The 25,166-nt window shown below is 39.5% G+C and overlaps 1 long non-coding RNA gene across 1 annotated transcript; it reads left to right on the top strand.

Annotated features, from left to right (window-relative positions):
* The first annotated feature begins 20,840 nt into the window (after positions 1–20,840).
* On the top strand, positions 20,841–21,948 carry LOC131693284 (uncharacterized). Its single transcript, XR_009306210.1, has 3 exons — positions 20,841–21,244; positions 21,404–21,581; positions 21,650–21,948. It is a non-coding gene; the product is annotated as an uncharacterized LOC131693284 (long non-coding RNA).
* Positions 21,949–25,166: the final 3,218 nt, after the last annotated feature.

Below are 25,166 nucleotides of genomic sequence, written 5' to 3'. Positions count from 1 at the left end.
TGCCACCACCCGGTAAACACATTTTATGAAACTCTATTTCTTAAGGATAGTATAGGAAGAAATCCAAACGAAAGTTTAAGTTAGCTACCGTTATGCCCGTTTTTATGTAACCATTTTTGTTATTGCTAGATTCACTGTTTTTACCTCCACTTTACTAAAAATCGAGTTAATTGTATTTTCCATGCAGAAAAAGAAAAGGTGGCAATATAGTTGCCACTGTCTTATAAAGGGGTAAAACAGCTAACATGGGGACGACCGCGTCACATTCAACCCGATTAGATGGTACATATACACTATACTCCTTTGCAAAAGGCCTGTAGCCAGCAATATAATTTGCGTGCTTCAAATTATTTTCCTCCACCAGAAGCTTATCAGGGCTAATTATTGATGTTTCTGTCACAGCCGAATATTGCTTCATCAGAACTCGAAAAATCTGCAATAGATTCAAACATTTCTTGTCTTCGGTCCGGAAAAGTTTACAAATGGCCCGGTTGCGGAGGGTGGATTCATTTTCAGTCGGGGAGGTGATTTTATTGCGACATCCATCTCGCCTTGAGGCAAACCACTATCAACGAGAGCCGTTTTTGCACGGGTTGTATTATAGTCATGAATGAGGAATATACAGTCGTGATTCACTGGTTGGGTCACAGCTTATGTCCAACTAACGAATTTGATTCGCTAGTTGGACCAACTGACATATGTCAAAAACTCTCCAAAGAAGACGTTAGTAGTTTAAAAGATTAATAAATAGATTGTCAAAGCAAATTTGACATGAGATTTTAACGTTCATATGTTTTTTAGTTGGACAAAGGTCCAACGACACGGCACGAAATATTATCTGTCATTCTGCCTGAGACTTGCGCGCTATTCATTCAACTTTCAGCCAAAATATCTTATGAAGGTTGCAATGATGTTCGGAAGGATTATTTGAAAACATCCATACCATGAAAAAATCATATAGGATGAAATACTCTTGCTTATAACACTAAACTTTTGCACTCTCTTTCTTTTACTACTTGATGAAGCTACAATATGCACATATTTGTATCACATATACTTATTTATGCATCACACTTACTTTCACTTTGAACACACGTACATATTACATTTTCAATGATAAAGTGTAGCGAAAATTATTTTTTATTAAATTATTTTTTTTAGGACCTCACAAAAATAGGTCTTGCCAAGAACCTTCCAAACAAGTATTCTACACAAAAAATATAATTTTATTGGTTTTGTGACAACTCAGAAAAAGGTATCTAAAGCTTTTGGTGTCGGTTTTAATCATACTTCTACAGGTTAAACCATTTAAAATTTTATTAGCCAGAAAATTAATATGAGATGTTGTTCCTCTGTCATAATAATAATTTTATAATGAGAGGTTGGTTAACTTGATTGCAATATCAGCCAGGGTATTCAGATAAATTCAATTTTCTTGAACGATATAGACACTGTGAGTATACAGATAACTTTTGAACCAGAAGTCGTAGCCTATTACTTTTCTTGGAAAAGTTGTACACTGTACTAGTATCTGCCGGAGTTAGCATTGTACATTTTTAGAACATATAGGAAACTGTCTACACGAATTTAAATATTGTTGATTGTTTATCCATGTTAAATCATTTACAAACTTTAAACCATTTGTGCCAAAATATAATGCAGCATATCAAATCAAAATTTTGCATTTAGTTAATGGTGATCGTAGTTCTAGATCGGTTTCACTGAATATGAAAATTTGTGCCACCCTAGTAGTCAAATGTTTGTTAAACATGTATCTGAAAATAGTGAAAACTGACGAAACTACGGCATTTATCTTGAAATGTATCCAGTGAAAATGTAATCGTGCACGGAGCATTCGCACGATTGATTTGTTCAGAAATATTTCCTAAATTATGAACGAAGGGTTTTGCATACAAAGATGAATAACTTTTATAAGCATAACACATTAATTGCATCCTAATTATTAGCGCATTTCCCCAAAATTCCACGCGGTCTATCCCGATTGAAAGGAACGGCCGCGCTCCATGATACGCCGCGCTTAGCCGAAGGGCTAAATAAATATGGACCAACAGGTCTGTGCCACAAAAGAAGGGCTAAAGGATATTGTTCCAGAAAACAGCACTGCGTTATGCAACGTTTTGTGCAGGTTGATTATACCAGGTGCAAGTGGTGCCAAATTCACCACGTTCATTCTGAATTCAAAAGTCCTTTTTAGATTACAGAATTGATAAAATTGGTTAAATGAGTTAAACTAATCCATCAAATTCGGTTTTAAAAATTGTCCTTGCGTTTAAACCAAAATGGGAGGCTTATTACTACCACTACATTCTAAATTTCAAGCGCAAATAGCAAATACAATTGCTAGTTACACCAAAAGCTTACTGGCAACCTTACAGCGGCATTTAAGAAGTAGTTGGTGCGGCGTGTACGCTTCAGTGAATCTCTCAATAAAAATTCCAACGTATAGGACGAACTTGTTAATAATTATTGGAGTATACCAAATATTAAACGTAGTTAATTTAATCGTGCGTGCAAACTCGAAAAAGACGGGAGCGGACTTGGTGGGCACAATGTCAGAACCACCACAACGAATTCTCAAGACTATAAATGGTACTGGCTTTCAATTTCCAAGCAAAAACCTGATTGGAACACCAGCGAACCACCTGTTTTTTTCAATACGGTGCACATGCGCCGGGCATGTCATGTTTGTTCTTAAACGACTTTTTTCTTCGCTCCTTAGAGCGTTACAGTAGTTCTGTGCAAAAGTTTGAGCTTAGAGATACAAAGAGGCATGAGTTTCGGGCTTCCGAGTTTTGTTTTTTTTCATCAGCTGTTAAAGTATAGTCAAACATGAAATTTCAGAAACAAATAACGTACCGTTTAGTAGCACAGCACCGGCTGGCTGGCTGGTTTGATTGTAGAGGGGAAGGAAAAGCACTCTGACCAAGAACTTATTTCTCATAACAGTTCGGTATGGCTTAAAGCCGCAGGCAAATTACTCTTACGTATGTGTTGGTGACCATACTGACATAAAAAGAAATTCGCGTTAAATAATTACCCAAGACTTGAACCGACAATCATTGTCTCACCAAAGACACCCCTTTACTAACTGAGCTAACGCGATACATAACAGGGTGTGGGCAAAGTGGCATACATAAGTTTGTAAACAAGCTCGCTGAGCGTGTCATATCTTCGAGCATTTTTACTCATACGACGCGTCATCTTGCAATGTCCCATACCCATGCCATGCACGGGCAGCAGCTCAATACGCTTGAATCGTTCACGCTCAAGCGAAACTTATGTAGGGTGATGTGCCTATTATGGCAGTAGAGCCTATTGTGACCCTATTTCGTATCCCTTGGTTTTGAACCAAGCATATGAGATAATGACAATATCGATTTGGCTAAAACAGGTGTGCAAAAAAAGCTCAAGTTATATTCTTTATTTGTTGTGCACATACGTATTCAGAACTATCCACTAAATCCAACTTTTAATTAAAACAAAATCACCTTATTGAAATATCTGCTGATCCGCCTCACTCGCGTAGTGAACCGAAACAGGACGCAACGGCGCTTAGCAAAATAAACACTTTCGAGCCAGCATTTACCGCCTCATATCTCGTTATTCCGGCACAAATATATTAAATATTGCACTGATACATACCTTTATTTTAGCTGGAGAACCTTTTTACGATTATTTCACTTTAAAAGCACTCGTCAAACACTAGAATAGGCCTAGTGTTATAATAGGATAAAACTAAATACGGGGGTTCCTATTATTGGCATGTTTTGCTGATACACTACCACAATCAAAACCAACTTTTTGCATCCATCATACAGAAAAGAATCACCAGTGCGGCCAAACCAAAACATGAACTTGAAAACATAATGTTATGCAATTTCAGGTATAAGTAATCAATTATTTCAAGTTATTCAACTAATTGTTGATTGCAGATATTTTATTTTCATCTGCACATACAATTTGGATCGGGAGGAAGTAATGTGTGATGTGAACTTTATATTCCAGTTGTTAACTTTCGCATGGTTATTTCCTGCATGCGCAGTTCTGGGCGCTCTTCTATTAACAGCTGATGAGTTTCTTTCGTGTGCGTAATGTTTACGTTTGTTTTGATCGGCTGAAAAAAGCAGAATAATTCGTTTTACAAATCACGCGTTGGCGTCCATGATCTGGATACCTAGTTAGAATCGACGCAAATGAAATATGAGGCATTGCGTTTCAACTAGATTGTTTTTCGATGAGGTGGAAATCGGCACACACATGATGCGATAATTGGAACGTTCAGGTGGGAATAGATGCACAGAATAGAACATTTATTTTCATTTATGCTGAAAATTGAGACAATTCTGCCAAATAAGCATTATACAGATGTTTAAGAAACAGTGCACTGATACTTTATTCTGAAAAAGGTTATAGGTAATATGGCTTCTTTTTAAGTTGTTCAAAAAATAGTGCGACCCTCTCCATAATGGTGCCAAAATAGGCTCATCACCCTATGTCACTTTGCAAAGACGTTGTTATGTATCGCTATAGCTCAGTTAGTAAAGGGGTTTCTTTGGTGAGATATTGATTGTCGGTTCAAGTCATGGTAATTGTTTAACGCGAATTTTTTTTTATGTCAGTATGGTCACCAACACATACGTAAGAGTTATTTGCCTGCGACGTCAAGCCATAACCGAACTTTTGAATGAGAATGAAGTTCCGGGCCAGAGAACTCCTTCCACTCTGCAATCAAGCCAGCCAGCCAGCCAGCTGTGCTACTAACGGTACATTATTTGTTTCTGAAATTTTATGTTTGACATATAAGCCGATGAAAAAAATATTAACAAAACTCGGAGGAGCGAGAACTTATGCCTCTTTTTATCTCTAAACCCCAACCTTTACACAGAACTACTGCAACGCTCTTTTTTTTCTAATTACGATATGATGTTCATATCGCGATGTTTTATTTGAAGGATGCTTTTTGTTAGATATATTTGAACGACATCAGATTCAATGAAAATTTACAGGTTTCTTTCAAATTGTTGTAAAATGACTGATGCAACTAGCAACATAAGTGGCCTTAATGTTCAGATGTTATCGTCATAAACAGCATTAGTTTTGGATCTTGATGTTTTTGCTGCCTGTAAGCGAAATCGATAGTATTAAATAAAATAATAAGGGAAAGTTCCCGGTTATGGCATATCTGTTATTTCTGGCACGCTTTATTGCATGTTTGACAAAGTTATATTCTAAGTTTTTAGGTTTATGATGGTATTACTATCATTATCGCTGGATGCTCCGTTCAAACATTTTTGGGTTCAAACAAAATGCGCTCCAGGTCCGCAGACTCTGTCTTTCTGGTGTTTAATGACAGATATCGCCAATCTTACTCACCTGCAATATACTGATCATGATCACATATTTGTCATTTATTAATTTTTATGGATATGATTTGCGATCATGGGCAGTAGAACTTTCTGCAGTTCGGCTGAATTTTCTATTGAATACTCATTAGCTCTGCGATACTTACCATATCTGAAATTTTAAGCAGAATAATATTTTTTCGAAATTGCTTATGGTAAACGAAATTGTATACTTTTGGTTGGTTAGTGAACATAAACAGTGTAGAGTTTTAAAATGTTATTTTTGTGCTCTATATTAATAGCGTCTAAACCATTGGTTTTGCGGTTAGTTCGGTTAGTTAGTTAGTTATTTCCAAATGCGTTTTTTCGATTCCAAACAAATTCAAATAGAGACTTACTCTATTCAGTAAAGTTGTAGCTAATTCTAATATCAACAAAGGAATTTGTTGAGAACACTTGTAAAGTTATAAAGAGGCTGATCATGTTATGTGGATGTCGAGATTCTATGTATGAATCAATGTTGAGTTAACCAAATCGGTTATAATATTGTCATGATTTAATCACTGTAGTGTAGTAAGTAGCGTAATGTATTGTTTGATTAGAAGCATAAGTTCCAGTTTTCTAGCTCCCACTCCCTCAGACCGCCAAAGCTTTAGGTTTTTTTATGACAAAGTTATGATTTTTTTCAATAATCAAACCGCAAGTTAATATATTAATGTGATGTTATGTAATATAATTTTGCATTTGCGAAGTTGTTTATTAATTACAAATACCTTCAAACTGATCTAATTGACTGACATTGTACTTTGAGGAATCTAATTTTTCGAATTTGTCCAGTATTCATTTTGTTAACTTCTAATTTTATCAGATTGTCATATCACAAAATAATTAGTCTACAGCATCGAAATAGCAGGTCTAGATCGTATATTAATATTCCAAATAACAATTGGCTTATTAAATTGAATTGGTCAGTAAAAATGATTTTATGGAAACATGACTTTGTGAGGCTAAAAAAGTCACCTTTCTTCTAACGTTACTAAAGGCACAGAGAACAGACATATAAGCTGGAACAAACTTTCCCGAAAAATCTGTGTAAACGTTTAAATGAAAATACGTTGAAAATCACCATCGCATACAGGTTCGCATGCGTGAGTCACCATTGTATCCCAGTTTGCACACAAGTCCCGTATAGCGATTGCTGGCCGATCGAAGCGCCGGCCAGTGGCAAGTTGCTACTTGCTGTTGTCATTTCAAAGCGACAGTTTTATTTCTTACACAAGTTGAAAACTTTACTTGTATGTCAGTTCTCAGTGCTAAAGAGCAAACACTGATTGTCTACCTTTTGAGATACTGCGCGCTTTTTGTGGAATTCTGCAGAACGGTTAGAGATACGATCAAACCGACTAAAAATTTACCCTTTAGGGTAACAAAATTGCCTATTTACCCTAAAAAAATTACATTCAAAAATTTTTTTGTTGGTCGTTATTGGGATTCAATCGCCCTCACCTTTATAATTTTAGCGCGAACATAGCGTTGCTGTCTCTAATATGTACCGTTCGAACCATTCTGTCCCACCCCAACGCCTCGCTACCCATACCTTTAACTTATAAAGTAATGAGCTTATTTTCACCATGTTTCTATTTGCCATCTTTGTTCAACGCATTAGGCGACAATTGAGGCACTAAATTCGAATTTTCGTTGCGCTCAAATACGAGCATTTCATTGTTTTCAGGGCATTTGTGTTATTAGATTGATTCAAAACAACGAAGCAAAGTTCTTGAACCCAATTCATACGCATTCCATCGATTATAGGCCGAGTAATTAAGGTTGCACAGAGAATGCCCAAAATTCGCAAACGAAAAAAGCAGTTTTTTTCCACACCGTATGTCAGATCTTCATAAAAATCAATCAGCGTATGTAGAATGTTGTTACAGTACTGCTGATTGATTTTTATGAAGATCTGACATACGGTGTGGAAAAAAACTGCTTTTTTCGTTTGCGAATTTTGCGCATTCTCTGTGCAACCTTAATGAATTAGTGAGGTACCTTCCTTAATAGGGTGAAAATAGGCAATTTACCCTATGTAAAAGTAATGGTAGTGGGCCTTCTAATAGATGGATATACTGGATATATTTTTCCTAGAATTCATTTTAATTCAATATGTTGAACACCCAGAATTGGAACTTAAAATCGCAACGAAAGACGTTGTAACAATGGGAAAAATTGACAAGTGCTCTAAGCATCAGATGCTCGATAAAACATGAAAACCGAGTGACTGTCGATCGAGCCAGTAAGAGACACAACTATTCTGATAGAACAACATTGTTGTTCAAGTTGTAAGCTACAATATTACATCATCACAAAGTGTTAGGAAGTTGATAGAACTGCTATTCATCGGCAATTGTCGCGTCTTCGCGTTTGAATAACTAGAATGGTTATCAAAGTTGCTAAACTTTCGTATTCTTTAGTTGCTGTTACCATTCAGCTCTTCCCTCTTCCTTGCCGAACACCTGAAATGAATGAATGATAAAATACTTTCATACTTTACTTGATGGGCCATATCGTGTCGGTTTCGAAATGTATATATATAGTTTAGTTAGTAACGTTATAGCAGATCAACTTAAAGGTCGTGAGTTCAAATCTATGTTTTCTCTCGTTTTATATAGCGATTTTTTTTTTAAAGTTAAAATAGCTCAAGCCAGTTTACTGTGCATCTCTCCTTTTTATGTGTTCATTACAGCAAATTAAGTTTTCAAGTGCTTAATCCTCAAAAAGGCAAGCTAAAATCGTGGCTTTAACAAGCATTGCTCCTAAGACCCGGTGATATTGTCTTTTTTGGCTTTCTATCAGTGAGAGAATTGAAAGCCCGAAAAAGCTCCATCATTTCTGTTCATAATTACAAGTTTATTCAAATTAGAGGATAATTATTGTAACCAGCCGCGCCTCTGAGACCAATTGCCTTTCTGAGGGTTAAAGAATATTAGTAATGCATATATTTTAAACATGGTATACAACACATAAATGATCTGATAGAACGTTTGACAGATGAGTAATTATTGTACTCATCATTAAAGTTGTTTTGAAAAAGGGATATTTCAGTGTATCAGTGATTATCCAATGAGAGCAGATGCGTGCCTTAAGAGACATGATCTTCTACAATTAACAAAAAAATCAAAGCTTTTTGAGCGATTTAGTGGAGGGGCTAAGACATGGTCTTTATTAATCACATAATAAAGGTTCAAGTTAATTTTATTAATACCTCGGCATGCAAAAAATGTATTACGTTAAAATCGTTATTCGTCAGTACAGTATTAAAATTCGCACAAAAAACGGGTGTTACACGCAAGCCAATGATTAAATTTTAAGAGCATTTATAGTATGTTTATAAAAGTGCACGACAAACCTACATGATGGTTGAATCAGTTTATTTGTACCCTGCGTGTTTGGCTAGCGTATCATCTACTGCCCCCACAAACATTCAAACTATTCACTATGAATACCATAAAAGCACCTAACAAGAATTCTTTTTAATCAGTTTGATTTTTCATTGCGCCTGAGCTAGAAAATATACTAGCTTCCCACAGAAATACGCCATATACACCTCAGAGAGCTTGGAAGCGCCCTACGAGTTGGGATATTCTATCCACTACCATCTCATGAGCTCAAATACTCATTCCAACGCCCCAAAGAGATACAGTATATGCGCCCCACAAAATCTGAAAGCGCCCGGCAAGTTAGGATAGACTATTCGCATAACGCCCCATGAGCATACTACTTACCCGTTAGCCCAACATACTCATACTACTGACCAATAGAGCCTGAAAACGCGCTGCAACTTAGGATAGATTATTACCGCCTCATAAGCTTAAATACTCATTTATATGCACCCCAAACATACTGAAACCGGTTGAAAGCGCCTTGTAAGTTTGGAAAGTTTATTGCCCACCTATCTAATTGCCAGGCGAGCCATGGGAATATCATACTAGCTCTCCAGCGAGTGTGGAAGTGCTCTGCAATATATGGAAATATCATACTAGCGCCCAATACAGTCTCGGAGTGCCGTGCGATCTATGAGAATATCGGACTTGCGCCCTAGGCAGTTTAAGAGAGCCATGCGACCTATGCGAATATCAAACTGGTGCCCGAGAGACTCTGAGAGCGCCCTGCGAGCAATGTGAATATCATGCTGGCGCCCCATAGAGTCATATTAGCGCCCTGTGAGCTATGAGAAGTAACGACGCTGAATCCCTCTGGATAAAGACTCGACACGTCAATCGTTTGTTTACCATTTATCTGTCAGTGTCATTCCAATCGAGCACGAGACCTGTCAATGGCCCTCTTTCCAGAAGGATTCGAAGCGATTTTCTTCGGAATGAGGGCTTTTGACAGGTCTCGTGCTCGATTGGAATGACACTTACTGATAAATAATAAGAATAAGATAGAGATGGCGAGTCTTTTTCCAGAGGGATTCAGCGTCTTTAATGAGAAGCACCCCAGCGAGTGCGGAAGCGCTCTCCGAGCTATGGGAATATCATATTAACGCTCCAGAGAATCTTAAAGCGCCCTACGAACTATGAGAATATTAGACTAGCGCCCTAGAGAGTTTGAGAGCGCCCTGCGAACTATGTGAATATCGTAATAGCACTCGATAGAATTTATGAGCGCCCTGTCCAATCCATGAGAATATTAAACTAGCGCCCCAGAGAATTTGTAAGCGCCCTGTAATCTAAGAGAACATCAGACTAGTAACCTAGAGAGTTTGAGAGCGTCCTGCGAGCTATGGGAATATCATACTAGCGTCCCAGAGAATCGAAGAGCGCCCTGCGAGATATGTGAATATCATACTAGCGCCCCATAGAGTCTCGGAGCGCCGTGCGAACTATGAGAATATCGGACTTGCGCCCTAGGGAGTTAAAGAGAGCCCTGCGACCTATGCGAATATTAAACTGGTGCCCGAGAGACTCTGAAAGCGCCCTGCGAGCAATGTGAATATCATGCTGGCGCCTCATAGGGTCATATTTGCACCATAGGGAGCTTGAGAGCGCCCTGTGAGCTATGAGAAGCACCCCAGCGAGTGTGGAAGCGCTCTCCGAGCTATGGGAATTTCATATTAACGCTCCAAAGAATCTTAGAGCGCCCTACGAACTATGAGAATAACAGACTAGCACCCCAGCGAGTTTGAGAGCGCCCTGCGAACTCCGTGAATATCGTAAAAGCGTTTGAATCTAAGAGCGCCCTGCGAACGATGAGAATATAAGACTAGTCCCCTAGAGAGTTTCAGATTGCCCTGCGAGCTATGGCTCGAGAGAGCCTGAGAGCGCCCAGCGAGCCATGTGAATATCATTATAACGCCCCATAGAGCCAAACTGGCGCCCTGCGAGCTATCAGAATATCATACTAGAGCTCCAGCGAGTGTGGAAGCGCTCTTCGAGCTATGGGAATATCATACTGGCGTCCTAGAGAGTGCAGAAGCGTCCAGCGAACAATGAGAATATCAGACTAGCGCCCTCAAGAATTTGAGATTACCCTACGAGCTATGGGAACAAAATACTTGCGCCAGAGAGAATGTGAGAGCGCCCTGCGAACAATGTGAATATCATACTAGAGTCCCATAGAGCCATACTGACGCCCTAGAGAGCCTAAGAGCGCCCTGCGAGCTATGAGAATATCAAACTAGCGCCCTAGTGAGTTTTAGAGTGCCCTGCGAGTTATGGGAATATCGTACTAGCGCACGAGAGAATCTGAGAGTGCCCTGCAAACTATGAAAATATTTGCTAGCGCTCCAGAGAATTTGTGGGAAACCTAGAAACTAAGAGAACATCACACTAGCGCTCTAGAGAGTTTGGGAGCGCCATGCGAGCTATGGGAATATCGTACTGGCACCCCAGAGAATCCGAGAGCACCCTGCGAACTATAGAAATATCAGACTAACGCCCCAAAGAATCTGTGAGCACCCTGTGAACTATGAAAACTATGAAAAGAGGTTGGGAGCGCCCTGCGAGCTATGGGGATATCACACTGGCACCAGAGAGAATCTGTGGGCGCCCTGCAGACGATGATAGTTTCAAAATATCCTAGAGAGTTTGAGAGTGCCCTGCGAGGAATATCATGCTGGCGCTCGACAGAATCTGAAAGCGCCATGATATGCTGGCTGCGAGCTATGTGAATATCATTCTAGTGCCCCATAGAATCTCGGAGCGCCGTGCGAACTATGAGAATATCGGGCTTGCGCCCTAAGGAATTTAAGAGAGCCCTGCGACCTATGCGAATATTAAACTGGTGCCCGAGAGACTCTGAGAGTGCCCTGTGAGCAATGTGAATATCATACTGGTGCCCCATAGAGTCATATTAGCGCACTGCGAGCTATGAGAAGCACCCCAGCGAGTGCGGAAGCGCTCTCCGAGCTATGGGAATATCATACTAGCACTCCAGAGACTCTTAGAGCGCCCTACGAACTATGAGAATATTAGACTAGCGCCCTAGCGAGTTTGAGAGCGCCCTGCGAACTATGTGAATATCGTAAAAGCGCTCAAGAGAATCTAAGAGCGCCCAGCAATCTATGAGAATATTAGACTAGCGCCCCAGAGAATTTGTAAGCGCCCGGCAAATTAAGATAACATCAGACTAGTAACCTAGAGAGTTTTGTGAATATCATACTAGCGCCTGAAGAGCTTGAGAGCGCCCTGTGAGCTATGATACTACGTATCATACTGGGGGCGAGCATGAAAGCACTCTTCGAACTATGTGAATATGATACTGGTATCCCAGAGGATCTGAGAGCGCCCTACGAACTATGGGAATGTCAGATTAGCGCACTAGCGAGTTTGGGAGCGCCCTGCGCTCGAGAGAATATGAGAGCGCCCTACGAGCTATGTGAATATCATACTTGTGCCCTATAGAGTCATACTGGCGTCCTAGAGAGCCTGAGAGCGTCCAGCGAGCTATGAGAATATCATTATAACACCCCAGCGTGGAAGCGCTCTCCAAGTTATGTGGATATCACAATAGCACCCCATAGGGTCTCGGAGCGTACTGCGGGCTGTGAGAATATCAGACTAGCACCAATGTGAGTTTTAAAGTGCCCGGCGAGCTATGGGAATATCACACTGGTGCCCCAGAGAATCTGAGAGCGCCCTGCAAACTATGACAATATCAGACTACCCTACAGAGTTTGAGAGCGCCCTGCGAGCTATGGGAATATCATGCTGGCGCTCGAGATGATCTGAGAGCGCCTCGCGCGCTATGCGAATATCATACTAGCGCCCCATAGTCATACTAGCGCCCTAGAGAGCTTGAAATCGATCTGCGAGCTATGAGAATATTATACTAGCGCCCTAACTAGCATGGAAGCGCTCTCCGAGCTATGGGAATATCATACGAGCAGCCCAGAGAGTCTGAAAGCGCCCTACGAACAATGAAAATATCAAACTAGCCCCTAGTGAGTTCGAGAGTGCCCTACGAGCTATGGGAATATCATGCTGGCGCTCGAGAGAATCTGAGAGCGCCATGATATGCTGGCTGCGAGATATGTGAATATCATTCTAGCACTCCATGTAGCCATACTAGCGCCCTGCGAGCAATGAGAATACCATACTAGCGCGCCAGCGAGTGTGAAAGCGCTCTCCGAGCTATGGGAATATCATACTGGCATCCTAGAGAGTCCTAAAGCGCCCAGCGAACAATGAGAATATCAGACTAGCGCTCTCAAGAGTTTGAGATTACCCTACGGGCTATGGGAAACAAATGCTTGCGCCAGAGAGAATCTGAGAGCGCCCTGCGAGCAATGGAAATATCATACTAGCGCCCCATAGAGCCATACTAACGCCCTAGAGAGTTTGAAATCGGCCTGGAGTTATGAGAATATAAAAAAAGCGCCCTAGTGAGTTCTAGAGTGCCATGCGAGCTATGGGAATATCGTACTGGCGCCCCAGAGAATCCGAGAGCGCCCTGCGAACTATAGGAATATTAGACTAACGCCCCAAAGAAGCTGTGAGCGCCCTGCGAACTATGAAAATATTGGACTACCGCCTGAAGAGTTTGGACTACCGCCTGAAGAGTTTGGGCGCTCGAGAGAATCTGAGAGCGCCCTGCGAGCTATGGGAATACCATACTAGCTCCCCATACAGCTATACTAGCGCCCTGGAGAGCTATGAGAATATCGAACTAGCACCCTAGTGAGTTTGAGAGTGTTTATGCTAGCGCTCCAGATAACTCGTGAGCGCCCTGCAAACTAAGAGAATATCGAAGTAGCGCCCAAGAGAGTTCGAGAGCGTCCTGCGAGCTATGGGAATATCATGTTGGCGCTCGAGAGAATCTGAGAGCGCCTCGCGAGCTATGTTAATATTTTATAAGCGCCCCATAGTCATAATAGCGCCCTAGAGAGCATGAAATCGATCTGCGAGCTATAAGAATACTATACTAGCGCCCCAGCGACCAAGGAGGCGCTCTCCGAACTATGGGAGTATCATACTAGCGCCCCAGAGAGTCCGAAAGCGAGCTATGGGAATATCATACCGGCGCCAGAGAGAATCTGAGAGCGCCCTGCGGACGATGAGAGTTTCATAATATCCTAGAGAGTTTATCATGCTGGTGCTCAAGGGATTCTGAGAGCGCCCTGTGAGCTCTGTGGATATCATACTAGAGCCCTGAAGAGCTTGAGAGCGCCTTGTGAGCTATGATATTAAATATCATACTGGGGCCCTAGCGAGTATGAAAGCATTCTCCGAGCTATGGGAATATCATACTGGCACTACGAACTGTGGGAATGTCAGATTAGCGCCCTGCGAGCTATGGAAATATCATACTGGCGCCAGAGAGAATCTGAGAGCGCCCTGCGAGCGATGAGAATATAAGGCTACCCTAGAGAGTTTGAGAGCTATGTGAATACCATACTTGCGCCTCATAGAGTCATACTAGCGCCCTGGAGAGACTGAGAGCGCCCAGCGAGCTATGAGAATATCATAATAGCACCCCAACGAGTGTGGAAGCGCTCTCCGAGCTATGTGGATATCTCAATAGCACCCCATAGGGTCTCGGAACGCCCTGCGAGCTTTGAAAATGACAAACTAGTGTCCCTGCGAGTCTGAGAGCACCCTGCGAATATCATACTGGCGCCCCATAGAGTCATATTAGCGCCCTGTGAGCTGTGAAAAGCACCCCAGCGAGTGCGGAAGCGCTCTCCGAGCTATGGGAATATTATACTAGCGCTCCAGAGCATCTTAGAGCGCCCTACGAACTATGAGAATATTAGACTAGCGCCCTAGCGAGTTTGAGAGCGCCCTGCGAACTATGTGAATATCGTAAAAGCGCTCGGGAGAATTTATGAGCGCCCTGCAATCTATGAGAATATTAGACTAGCGCCCCAGAGAATTTGTAAGCGCCCGGCAAATTAAGATAACATCAGACTAGTAACCTAGAGTGTTTTGTGAATATCATACTGGCGCCCTGAAGAGCTTAAGAGCGCCCTGCGAGCTTTGAAAATGACAAACCAGTGCCCCTGTAAGTCTGAGAGCGCCCTGCGAGCTATCGGAATATCATACTAGCGTCCTACGAGTTTTGCATGTATCATATTGGCGCCCCAGAGAGTGTGGAAGCGCCCTACGAGCGATGGGAACATCAGACTATCGTCCGAGAGAATTTGAGAGCGCCTTCCCGAGCAAACGAAAAGCCCATAATACCCCCATACTCATGGGGTTTGACATGGGTGTTTGAAATGGGTTCAACCCATGAAAACACCATCACCACGGTCCGGTGGATCCCATATAAAATACCATATTTATGGGTTACTAAGACCATTTTATGGTGTCTTGATGGTTGTGAATTTTGGCACGGACCATGTTTATGGTCTTTTCAAGGGGCTATGTGGTGTTTGAACCCATGAGTATTTGCTTGGGTTGCGTGTCTCGTAAGTATCAAACTAACGTTGAAACGCTCTGCGAGGTGTGGGAATATCATACTAGTGCTTTCAAGTATCTGAGAGTATCCCGCGAGCTATGAGCATATCATACCAGTGCCCCCTACAGTCTGGGATCGCCATGTGAGTTATGAAAATATCATACTAGCGCGGCAGAGAGTTTGACAATACCCTACGAGTTTGAAGAGATTCACAAAATTCCAATTAGCTGGATGTTTTTTACGAGCATAGGGATCATTAAATTTGTCTTCCAGAATGATAAGGCCAACGGATTTTTTTTTGGTTCAAAAAAAATATTTTTTTCGGATCCAGGAGCTGATTAGTCGCCGACTAACCGTGACTAACCGCAACTACAGCACTGTAACTACCACCTGCTAAAGTGAGAAGTGACGAGCCTAGTGGCAGTGCAGAGTCCAGTCGAGTTATATCATCCACATCAGGCCCCTTTATTGAATGTTGCCTACCACTAACCCAAGGCAATCTAGGGATATTCCTTTCCGGGAATACCCTAGATTGATCAGGAATTGAACCCGATATCTTGTTATATCAGAAGAAGTCACCAGGCCCCACACTCGACGAACCAACACCGTTATTGCCACTATCGCAACAATAACCGAGATTAATTCTATTTTCGAGCAAAGCCAACAAAACTCCATCTTCAAATCAGACCCTGATCACAACAAAAGTCTAAAAGCTTCGATTCAACCCTATGAGCTCTTAGTACTGGTCACTATGTTCGATTTCAAGTTAGTCTCTATCGAGGGATTCCATGAGAAACCGGCCGACCGCAAAATATGATCATCGTCGATTCGAACGAAACTTTGCAGGTGTGTTCGCTGTATGAATCTCCATGATATTCTCTGGCAATTGGAATATTTTGATACAAGAGTAATTTTTCAAAAGGGCGTAAACGTTTCTACGTGAATGGATTTCAATTTTTTTTTTTCGATTACTGTATTTTATACAGCAAAACTATCTGAGAACAAGTTACAGGGAATGAATATTCTGTCCGAAAAAAATATACACTGAAAAAAATGTTGTGTCATTTTTCAAAAAAACAAAAAATTATGATAAAAATTTAAATTGCGAAAAAACCCATTTTTTAATTTTTTTATATTTTGTTACCAAAAACCTAAAGAGAAAAGAAACATTTTGATGGAGAAAAATCGGTAAAAAAGTTTTTCTAACAATAACTTCGTACATGTTTTTAAATTTCATACTAATTGACATACAAAATTGTAATTTTATTACAGAATATAATTCTAAGCACCATTTAAAATCAAAATGCATTTAACAAAAATCTTCCAAAATGCGATAGTTTTCGAGATATTTAAAATTTTGCTACTTCAAAAACAATTAATTCGTGTAATTATGCTCTTTTTAAAAGTTATTCGCGTTACCCCATCAAAAAATGTAAAAAATTTAATGTTTATCGTTTTAAAGACGTAAAAGCAACCTTTTTAGTGTATTTGGATCATGGAGAAGCTTTCAGTAAAAAAGTTTTCCTAACAGCAACTTTTGACATTTTTTTATAATTCTTACTATTTGCAGTCAAAAATACAATTTTCATTTTGAATATGATTCTAAACGCCATTTTAAATCGAAATGCTCTTAACAAAATTTTTCTAAAATGTAGTAGTTCTCGAGATATTTTAACTTTTGTTTTAACAACACAATTATTTTGTTTTATTTCGACCTTTTCATAAGTTAGTCGCGTTTCTCCATCAACAATAATAGGTTTTTCAAAAGGCCCGTAAACTTTCGTGCAACTTTCTCTTTGACATTAAGGTGATATTGTAAACCATTTGAAAGTTACATGAAAGCAACCAAAATATATTTCAACCATAGGATCTGTTGATTAAACTATATAGCTGAATCATATGTTGGTTGTTTTCATGTAACTTTAAAATGTTTCACAATATCGCCTTGATGTCAAAGAGAACGTTGCAGAAAAGTTTACGGGCCTTTTGAAAAACCTATTATTGTTGATGGAGAAACGCGACTAACTTATGAAAAGGTCGTAATAAAACAAAATAATTGTGTTGTTAAAACAAAAGTTAAAATATCTCGAGAACTACTACATTTTAGAAATTTTTTGTTAAGAGCATTTCGATTTAGAATGGCGTTTAGAATCATATTCAAATAGAAAATTGTACTTTTGACTGCAAATAGTAAGAATTATAAAAAAATGTCAAAAGTTGTTGTTAGGAAAACTTTTTTATTGAAAGCTTCTCCAGGATCCTAATACACTAAAAAAGTTGCTTTTACGTCTTTAAAACGATAAACATTAAATTTTTGACATTTTTTGATGGCGTAACGCGAATAACTTTTAAAAAGAGCATAATTACACGAATTAATTGTTTTTGAAGGAGCAAAATTTCAAATATCTCGAAAACTATCGCATTTTGGAAGATTTTTGTTGAATGCATTTTGATTTTAAATGGTGCTTAGAATTATATTCTGTAATAGAATTACAATTTTCTATGTCTATTAGTATGAAATTTAAAAACATGTACGAAGTTATTGTTAGGAAAACTTTTTTACCGATTTGTTTTTCAATAATGCAATTACATTCAAAATGTTTCTTTTCTCTTTAGGTTTTTGGTAACAAAATATAAAAAATTTAAAAAATGGGTTTTTTCGCAATTTAAATTTTTATCATCAATTTTTGTTTTTTTGAAAAATGACACAACATTTTTTTCAATGTATATTTTTTCCAGACAAAAGTATTCATTCCCTGTAACTCGTTCTCAGATAGTTTTGCTGTATAAAATATAGTAATCGAACAAAAAAAAATTGAAATTCATACACGTAGAAACGTTTACGCCCTTTTGAAAAGTTGCTCTTGAGTCAAAATAATCTTATTACCTGTGGAAAATATTTAGTCTTGCATGACGGTAAAACGTGTAAAGTTTCATAGGAATCTAAGATGGTCGGTCATGATTTTAAAGATTTTCGGACGGATCTTCGTTGAATTCCTCTAATGTTTATCGCACGCTTGGCTCAGACTTCTGTAGGCATCTCATTAATCTTTTTAAAACTTTATTAAACAATTAACAAAAATCCATCATCATCATAGCGAATATAATAACTTAGTGTGACTAAATGCAAATAATAGAAGAGAAAAAAATTAAAGGGTTGTGTACAGGACACGACCACGGTGACATTAAAAATGTAGCTTTTTTCAAGTGCGTGCAGATGAATTTTATCTATCACATCTATTAATCAATCAAGTATTTCACTAGGTGATTGGCATTATTTGGCTGATCCATCTAGTAAAAATAGGCTGGTCTGTCCAAAAAATATATTCAAAAGAAAAGTTCCATATTGAGAGCTGTGATGAGGAAGCCCACGCCCGCCAACGAAAATATACAGATTCTCCATGAAATATGAAATTTCATTTTCCATTTAAATTTTCAATAATGTACTAGTGAACTTAAGTAAACAATCATAAGTTTACGTAATTCTTGATCGATTAGTGGTGGAAAAAATGAAATTATTTGATAAATTACATTGTTATGCAACGTTCGCACTACCAGTTAAAACGGGTTTTTATGCTATCTTGGTGACATTTTTCTTGTTGCTAATTATTAAAACGTGTTATAACTCTGTAGTGTAAACATTGTATTATTAAACCAATTCTGCAGCGTTTTATGTTATATAGGTGTTTTATGTGGTAATAGGAATGACATAATCATATATTACATATTATCTTCAGTACAGCGGTTTCATAATTTAAAACAGATTTATTTTAAAATTTAAATTGGTATACCTAACCGTTCTATTTGTTGTATACTTTGAAACGCGATTAGAACTGTGTTTTAAATACATAGAGCAGGACAGATACTCTGATTTCTCTTTTCTGAAATTAGAAAACAAAAAGTTCTGCTGGGAATGTGATTGTTTCCGATGCAATTACACTCAGATTTTTCACGCAGGGGATACAGGCCGTGTAAATGAAAACCACGTAAATTTAAAAAAACGCGTTAATGAAAACCGCGTAAATTTCAAAATCCGCGTAGAAAAACCTGAGTGTACTCTCCTATATAAAATACTACGCTGCTGAACAGTGCAATAACTACAGAAGCACGTTGTCAGATGCCTTGCTGATAAAAAACATATAACCGAAATATGAAACATGAAAACCAATAGGCTCTTTACCCTACGCAGCTACAAAGCGCCGTAACCATGGATTAACAAGTTACAACGCACACGCATGCATAAAAATAAATATATTTTTTTCAAACGCAACACTCTTAAGCAGCACACACCGTATTGAATTAAATCCAAACCACCCCGCCCACCCACTTTGCAAATCATTCTGTGACACCATGCTGGTACCCGAAAAATCCGCACACGGCCACCGCTGCCGAAAATGCATAGCGCCTACCGCTTATTGTAGTGCCCAGACGCTGCAGCTATGATCTTACCCGTTCGACATAAGAACAAAAACTGATTCAAACGGGTACGCGTCACCTCTATTTATAAACTAACCGTATATGGTTTAGTCACTTAGGTGCGAGTGTGTGCAAATGCCAACGTTACCGAAAATCGATAGCGCTTATTGCATCGCCCGGAGACGATGTTGCTCGTATGGAATAAGAGCAACAACTGATTTAAACGGACATGCGTTGCTTCTATTTATGACTTTTTGTGTTTCATCGAGCAACTAAGCTGCCCTCTCTTGACGGCTGTGTCTGAGAAATCTGCCTCACGAATGGTAATTTTCCCGTTTTTCGTGAACTTTTTAATTTTACCAATTTCCAAAAGTCTACTTTTATTGGGGAGATATTAAATTATTACCAATATTTAAGTTAGGTGTTTCTGAATCGGTTGGTGTATGAATGATTAAAATCCATCTAGTAATATCGGAGTTATAAGCGTGCAAACCTTACATAGTTTCGTTACATGGGAGATAGTTTAGATTTTAGAATGACACCTAGCCCCAGATAGTGGAGTAATACATTTTTAATGTCAAAAATACAATCTTCGTGGTATTACCGCAGACTAACAGACATAACACTATGAGAGAATTCCCTCAAAAAACATCGATCCGACAATTTTCCCAGAACACTAGCGCCACCTTTTATTCACGGTCCCAAACACTCATTTACTGGTTGGTTACCCCTCAGGCTTGGGAGCAATTTTTCACTAGCGGGCTATCCCCCATACGCTTGTTCATATGACAGTGGCGCCATAATTTCAAATGTGGTCACAGTCTCAACTACAAATATATTTAAAATGACCGTTAAAGCGGGCGAAGCTTTGTTTTTAAGTGTTATGTCTGTTAGTCTGTGGTATTACATAGTTATTAAATAACTCCAACATATAAAAATTCAAAAAATCTGTCTACACTCTTAAATAAAAGTAATCTTGAAAAGACTAGATTTTAATTATTCTTAAACTAAACTGGATATAAGCTTTGCAATGATTACTTTTTTTGACCAAATTTAATCATTGCTATGACTATTATGGGTTTAGTTTGAAAATGCTTATTTTTTTCAGTCGCACTATTCCATCATTCATATGTTCCCATCAGTTTGTTGACAAGCAGAGATGCCAGATTTGCAGACAAGTCTGCAAATTCGCAGACTTTTAATTTAAGCAGCAGATTTTTTCGATGACGCAGATATTTGCAGATTTTTCAGTATGGTTGCAGATATTTGCAGATTTTTTAGTTTGGTTGCAGATATTTACAGATTTTTGAATATAAAGGCTTTTGGATACACTAGCTTTCCTGACATTTTTTGTTCTTCCCAGACTTTTAAAATTATTATTGCAGACATTTGAAAAAAGTACCTGGCATCTCTGTTGACAAGTTTTTCTTCAGCGATAAATAAAACGAAGCAGCTTTCGAAATTATTTTCATTTTTATATCTTTTTTACCGTAACTTTATAATATTTATATTCTCGCGGTCGTTGTGTACGGATCAATCTTGGAACAAAACATTCAGTGAAAACCTTCGCGGTAAGTTTGTAAGTCATTGCCAAGAATTGCAAAAAAAGTTTCGATTTCTAGTAAAGATGTATTTCAAGTCAATCCAAGTAGCGTTAAATCAATCCAAATATAAATATTAAAATTTCTCTCAAATTTTCTTTTCCATAATGCCACAAATAACTAATTAAGCACCAGCAGCCACCACTTTCGCCAGCAGAACCATTCAAATGTTAGTGATACAACCCTACCATCCAAGGATAATATTTTATAAGTAAGTGTAGAGCAAATGGTTCATCTTGATCCACCCATTCTGCCGCAAGAGACGCGTCCTTTGATTACATACTAGTCAACGCATTCCATTTCGTAGGTAATGTAACAGCGTGGATGAATAATTTGTTGTTACATCAACCAGCTGATCATTTTTTCTCTTAACAGTTTTTCTACGTATTGGGAACGATTACGTAAACTAGTATACACACACGAGGTTGAACCAACGAAATTGACTCTGCTTCATATGTAATCTCCGGTTTCGACAGCCAGATAATTTGATTTATCACTAAATATATCAGATGAAATATGCTGCTCGAAATTCTTAGGAGTTTTGCTATTGGAACAATTTTCACACTCATGTGCGGAAGCATTGGATCGACATGGGACTACAGAAAACCTTCGGAGGAAATAACTTGATTTGTAACGCACAGCGGATATCAAACAAAAAAACAGTGATACTTATAAAGGACTCGTAAGTAAAAATTTGCCTTAATTTTGAATAATAGGAAATACCTGGAACAAGAAGAGAAAGTAGAAAAGAGTGACTTTCGTATTTACAAGCAGTTTAAGCTTTTTGAGTATTGTAACTATCTATTACTGATGCTTCACCATGCGCAGTGATGTATTTTGAGCAAGCTTTTTATGTTCCTGTATACACAGAGCCTCGATCACTATAACGTTTACTTCTGGTCTCTACAATATCCTTGCGATATGCACTATAACAGCACACTTTAATCAGGGATAGGTAGTAGCTTAATGATAGCCGAATTGTGTGACTGGAAACTACCCAAGATTGCTGCAGTTGGATGACGTTCGATTGGGACGGTCGTCTCGCTCCTTGGTTAAGAGATGGGATATGTTGGTATCTCTGCTTGCAAGGGTTTGGTTATGTGGGGGAGCCGGGTGCTCGGTAAAATAAAGCACTGCGCACGCTGACAAGAGCAACGGTTAGACGGTTGGACTATCATCAGGAACAAAATGCCATTCACAGGTTCTGCGTATTCAATATGGCTTCATGAACCCAGTTTGGGGAGTCAAGATTTACATGTAGTTTTGACCGGTGGTTTCCATGCAGGGAAATGTATTTTAACTAGACACACACATCAATAGTAATGTCCCATTAAATAATTATAGCTCAACAAGAGTGTGGGAGACCGGGACAAGTTGGTAAGGATTTACGAATTTTCTACGCTATAGGTTACATAACATAGCCTTTGTTTTCTAGAAACTAAATACAAGAAATTTTGTGGGTATTTCGCTACATTTTAGATACTACTCTTTCCATGGAATCTCACTCATGCCGATGCTACTGGATGCTTGTTATTGAGCTGGTTTTGTATATGTGAATCGCAATCAGAAATTGTCCAGCAGAAATATTTTTTGTTTGTAATAAAGTCTTTTAGACAAGAAGTTACAAATGCCTTGTACGCAGCGCACCTGGGTTCGATTCCCGACTCCGCACATAGGATTAGAAATTTTTCATAAGAGATTTTCCTAACCCGAAGAGGCGAATGACCTTAAGGTTAAAATGTCTATTGTCGAAATAAAAAAAAGTTACAAGACGTTTTCCTAAAAACTAAATGCATTACACGGAAACTTATACTTTACTCTCAACTTCATTTTCTTTTTTTTTTTTTCAACAAATGTTGAAAAAATAATGTTTCTATACATCTTTGTTTGTTATCAATATGCGTCGGGCCCACGGTCATGATTCCTTGTATAGACTTCATATATTTCATTCATTCACTTCAAATTCGTACTTTTCACGGAAAGATGCTGAAAAGCTTACTTACAGTTGCTTTATTGTAAATTATACACTTAGGGCCGATTTCTTCACCCTTACTTAACTCTTAAGCCAAGTTTAAACGCACTTGTAGACCTGGTTTAAAAGTTAAGTCGGGGTGAAGAAATCGGCCCTTAGTCCACTTTATTGAAGGTTATACCACAGATAACAGACGTTTAGGCTCGATTTCAATCGTGTTTAAATACCCGCTACTGAAATTCCGAATAAATCAGACGCCTGAAACACGTTTGGCAAACGTTTGTAGATGGCGCAGTGATCGATACAATGCAGTTAGAGTGCAGCTGTCAAACACGTGTAGCAAACAGTTGCGCATATGGCAATAGTGAAAGACGGATTTCTAACGTTTATCAATTTGAAAGTTTACACAGGTTTTTGAAGAAATTTTGTTCTAGCCTAAACGTCTGTTATCTGTGGTTATACATATAGCTCAAGAATTATCTTAGCATTTCGAATCGTATACGACCATTGTTGATCAGCACAAACTACACTGTTTAATCGCATTCATCTTTAGAATTGGCGCGTCGGTTTCTACTTGCAATTCCTCATTTTGGCAGAAAAAGTTTTAGCAAAAACGTATGTTGAAATTATTCGATATGTTATGTCCACTTGCCCCACCATTAATTATACTAATTTGGGTACGTACTTGATGTTTTTGGCTTTCTTATAAAGAAAGTGTATGCAATCATTCTGAAAACTAGCTCTTTTACCGAGGGCCGAAGACCGAGTCTCATATGCCATTCGACCCCCTAAAAAAACTGCTCTTACCCAGAACCTGATTCCTTCTCCGCCCTACCTTACGGTATATCTTCGGGGAGGGGTTTTTTAACTGCGTAGACCCCACTCTAATCCCACTACTTAGTAGTTACTTACTTCAGTAGGATTACCGCACCACTCCTCGGTACACCACCAATTCTCAACCATCCACACAGGCTGGCAGTTTCTGTATGGTAGTCAGAAAGCTAGCTGTGGGTCGAGACTTAGTGCTCTTTCCCTTTAACGACAATCGGGGCGGCAAACTTCAGATTGTCTAATTTACCGAGCCCTTTGGCTCCCCTGTGCCATTCAGCACCACGACTCAGCTCCCTTGGGCCATTCAGCACCGCAACTTCCATTCAACACCACTTACTCGTTGAGCTTCCAACTTGTTCGCGAACTACTTGGTCTATTCCCTCACGATGGACCTAGCCTACTCCGAAGAATTCCCCAGCGAGAGAAGTTATCCTCAAATCGAGCCAACCGACCAGTTGTCGAGGTCAGTTCGGCGATTCGGGTGGAGCAGAGCGGCCAGTTCGCTGATTCTCCGATAACTGGTGGTGTCTCGTCGTGGTCTACTCAGTCTAGTCCCCGGCCGTGAATCTAGCTTACACCGACGGAGAGTTCCCCGACGAAAGAAATTCTCCGGATCCGATTCTTGTTGGTTTTCGCTATATTTCTGTCTGGCAAACCGGTAGGGTGCCGTGGTCGGTTTGGAGATTCTGGGTGGAGCGTGGCATGCGGTTCGCTGGCGCCCCAGCGACCCATAACCGGTGCTTTATTGCGGTCTACTTGAAAAGTCCCTGGTGGTGAAGGTAGCCGACTCTGGCGGAGAGTTTCCCGGGAGTGGTTGCGAAACCGTTACTCGCCGTTCATCGCGCTATTTCCGCCGTAAGGAAGTCGTGATCTGTGCCACCACTTTCCTTTTTCTGTACTGTCCCATTCCTGCTACCACATCACCATCGAATCGATCTTCCGCACGTTTCTGGTGTTTCGCCGATTGTAGCATTCAGTATCCTCCGTCAGGGTAATGCATAGGGGGATCATCGCGGCGATAACGCATACTGCCTCAGACGATATTGTTTTGTACGCACTCTCCACTCGTACGACCATCAGCCGGAATGA

This window comes from Topomyia yanbarensis, chromosome 3, assembly GCF_030247195.1.
Source record: "Topomyia yanbarensis strain Yona2022 chromosome 3, ASM3024719v1, whole genome shotgun sequence".
NCBI classification, from domain to species: domain Eukaryota; kingdom Metazoa; phylum Arthropoda; class Insecta; order Diptera; family Culicidae; genus Topomyia; species Topomyia yanbarensis.
The sequence above is the reverse complement of the archived record's forward strand: the minus strand, read 5'-3'. Positions and strand labels throughout refer to the sequence as shown.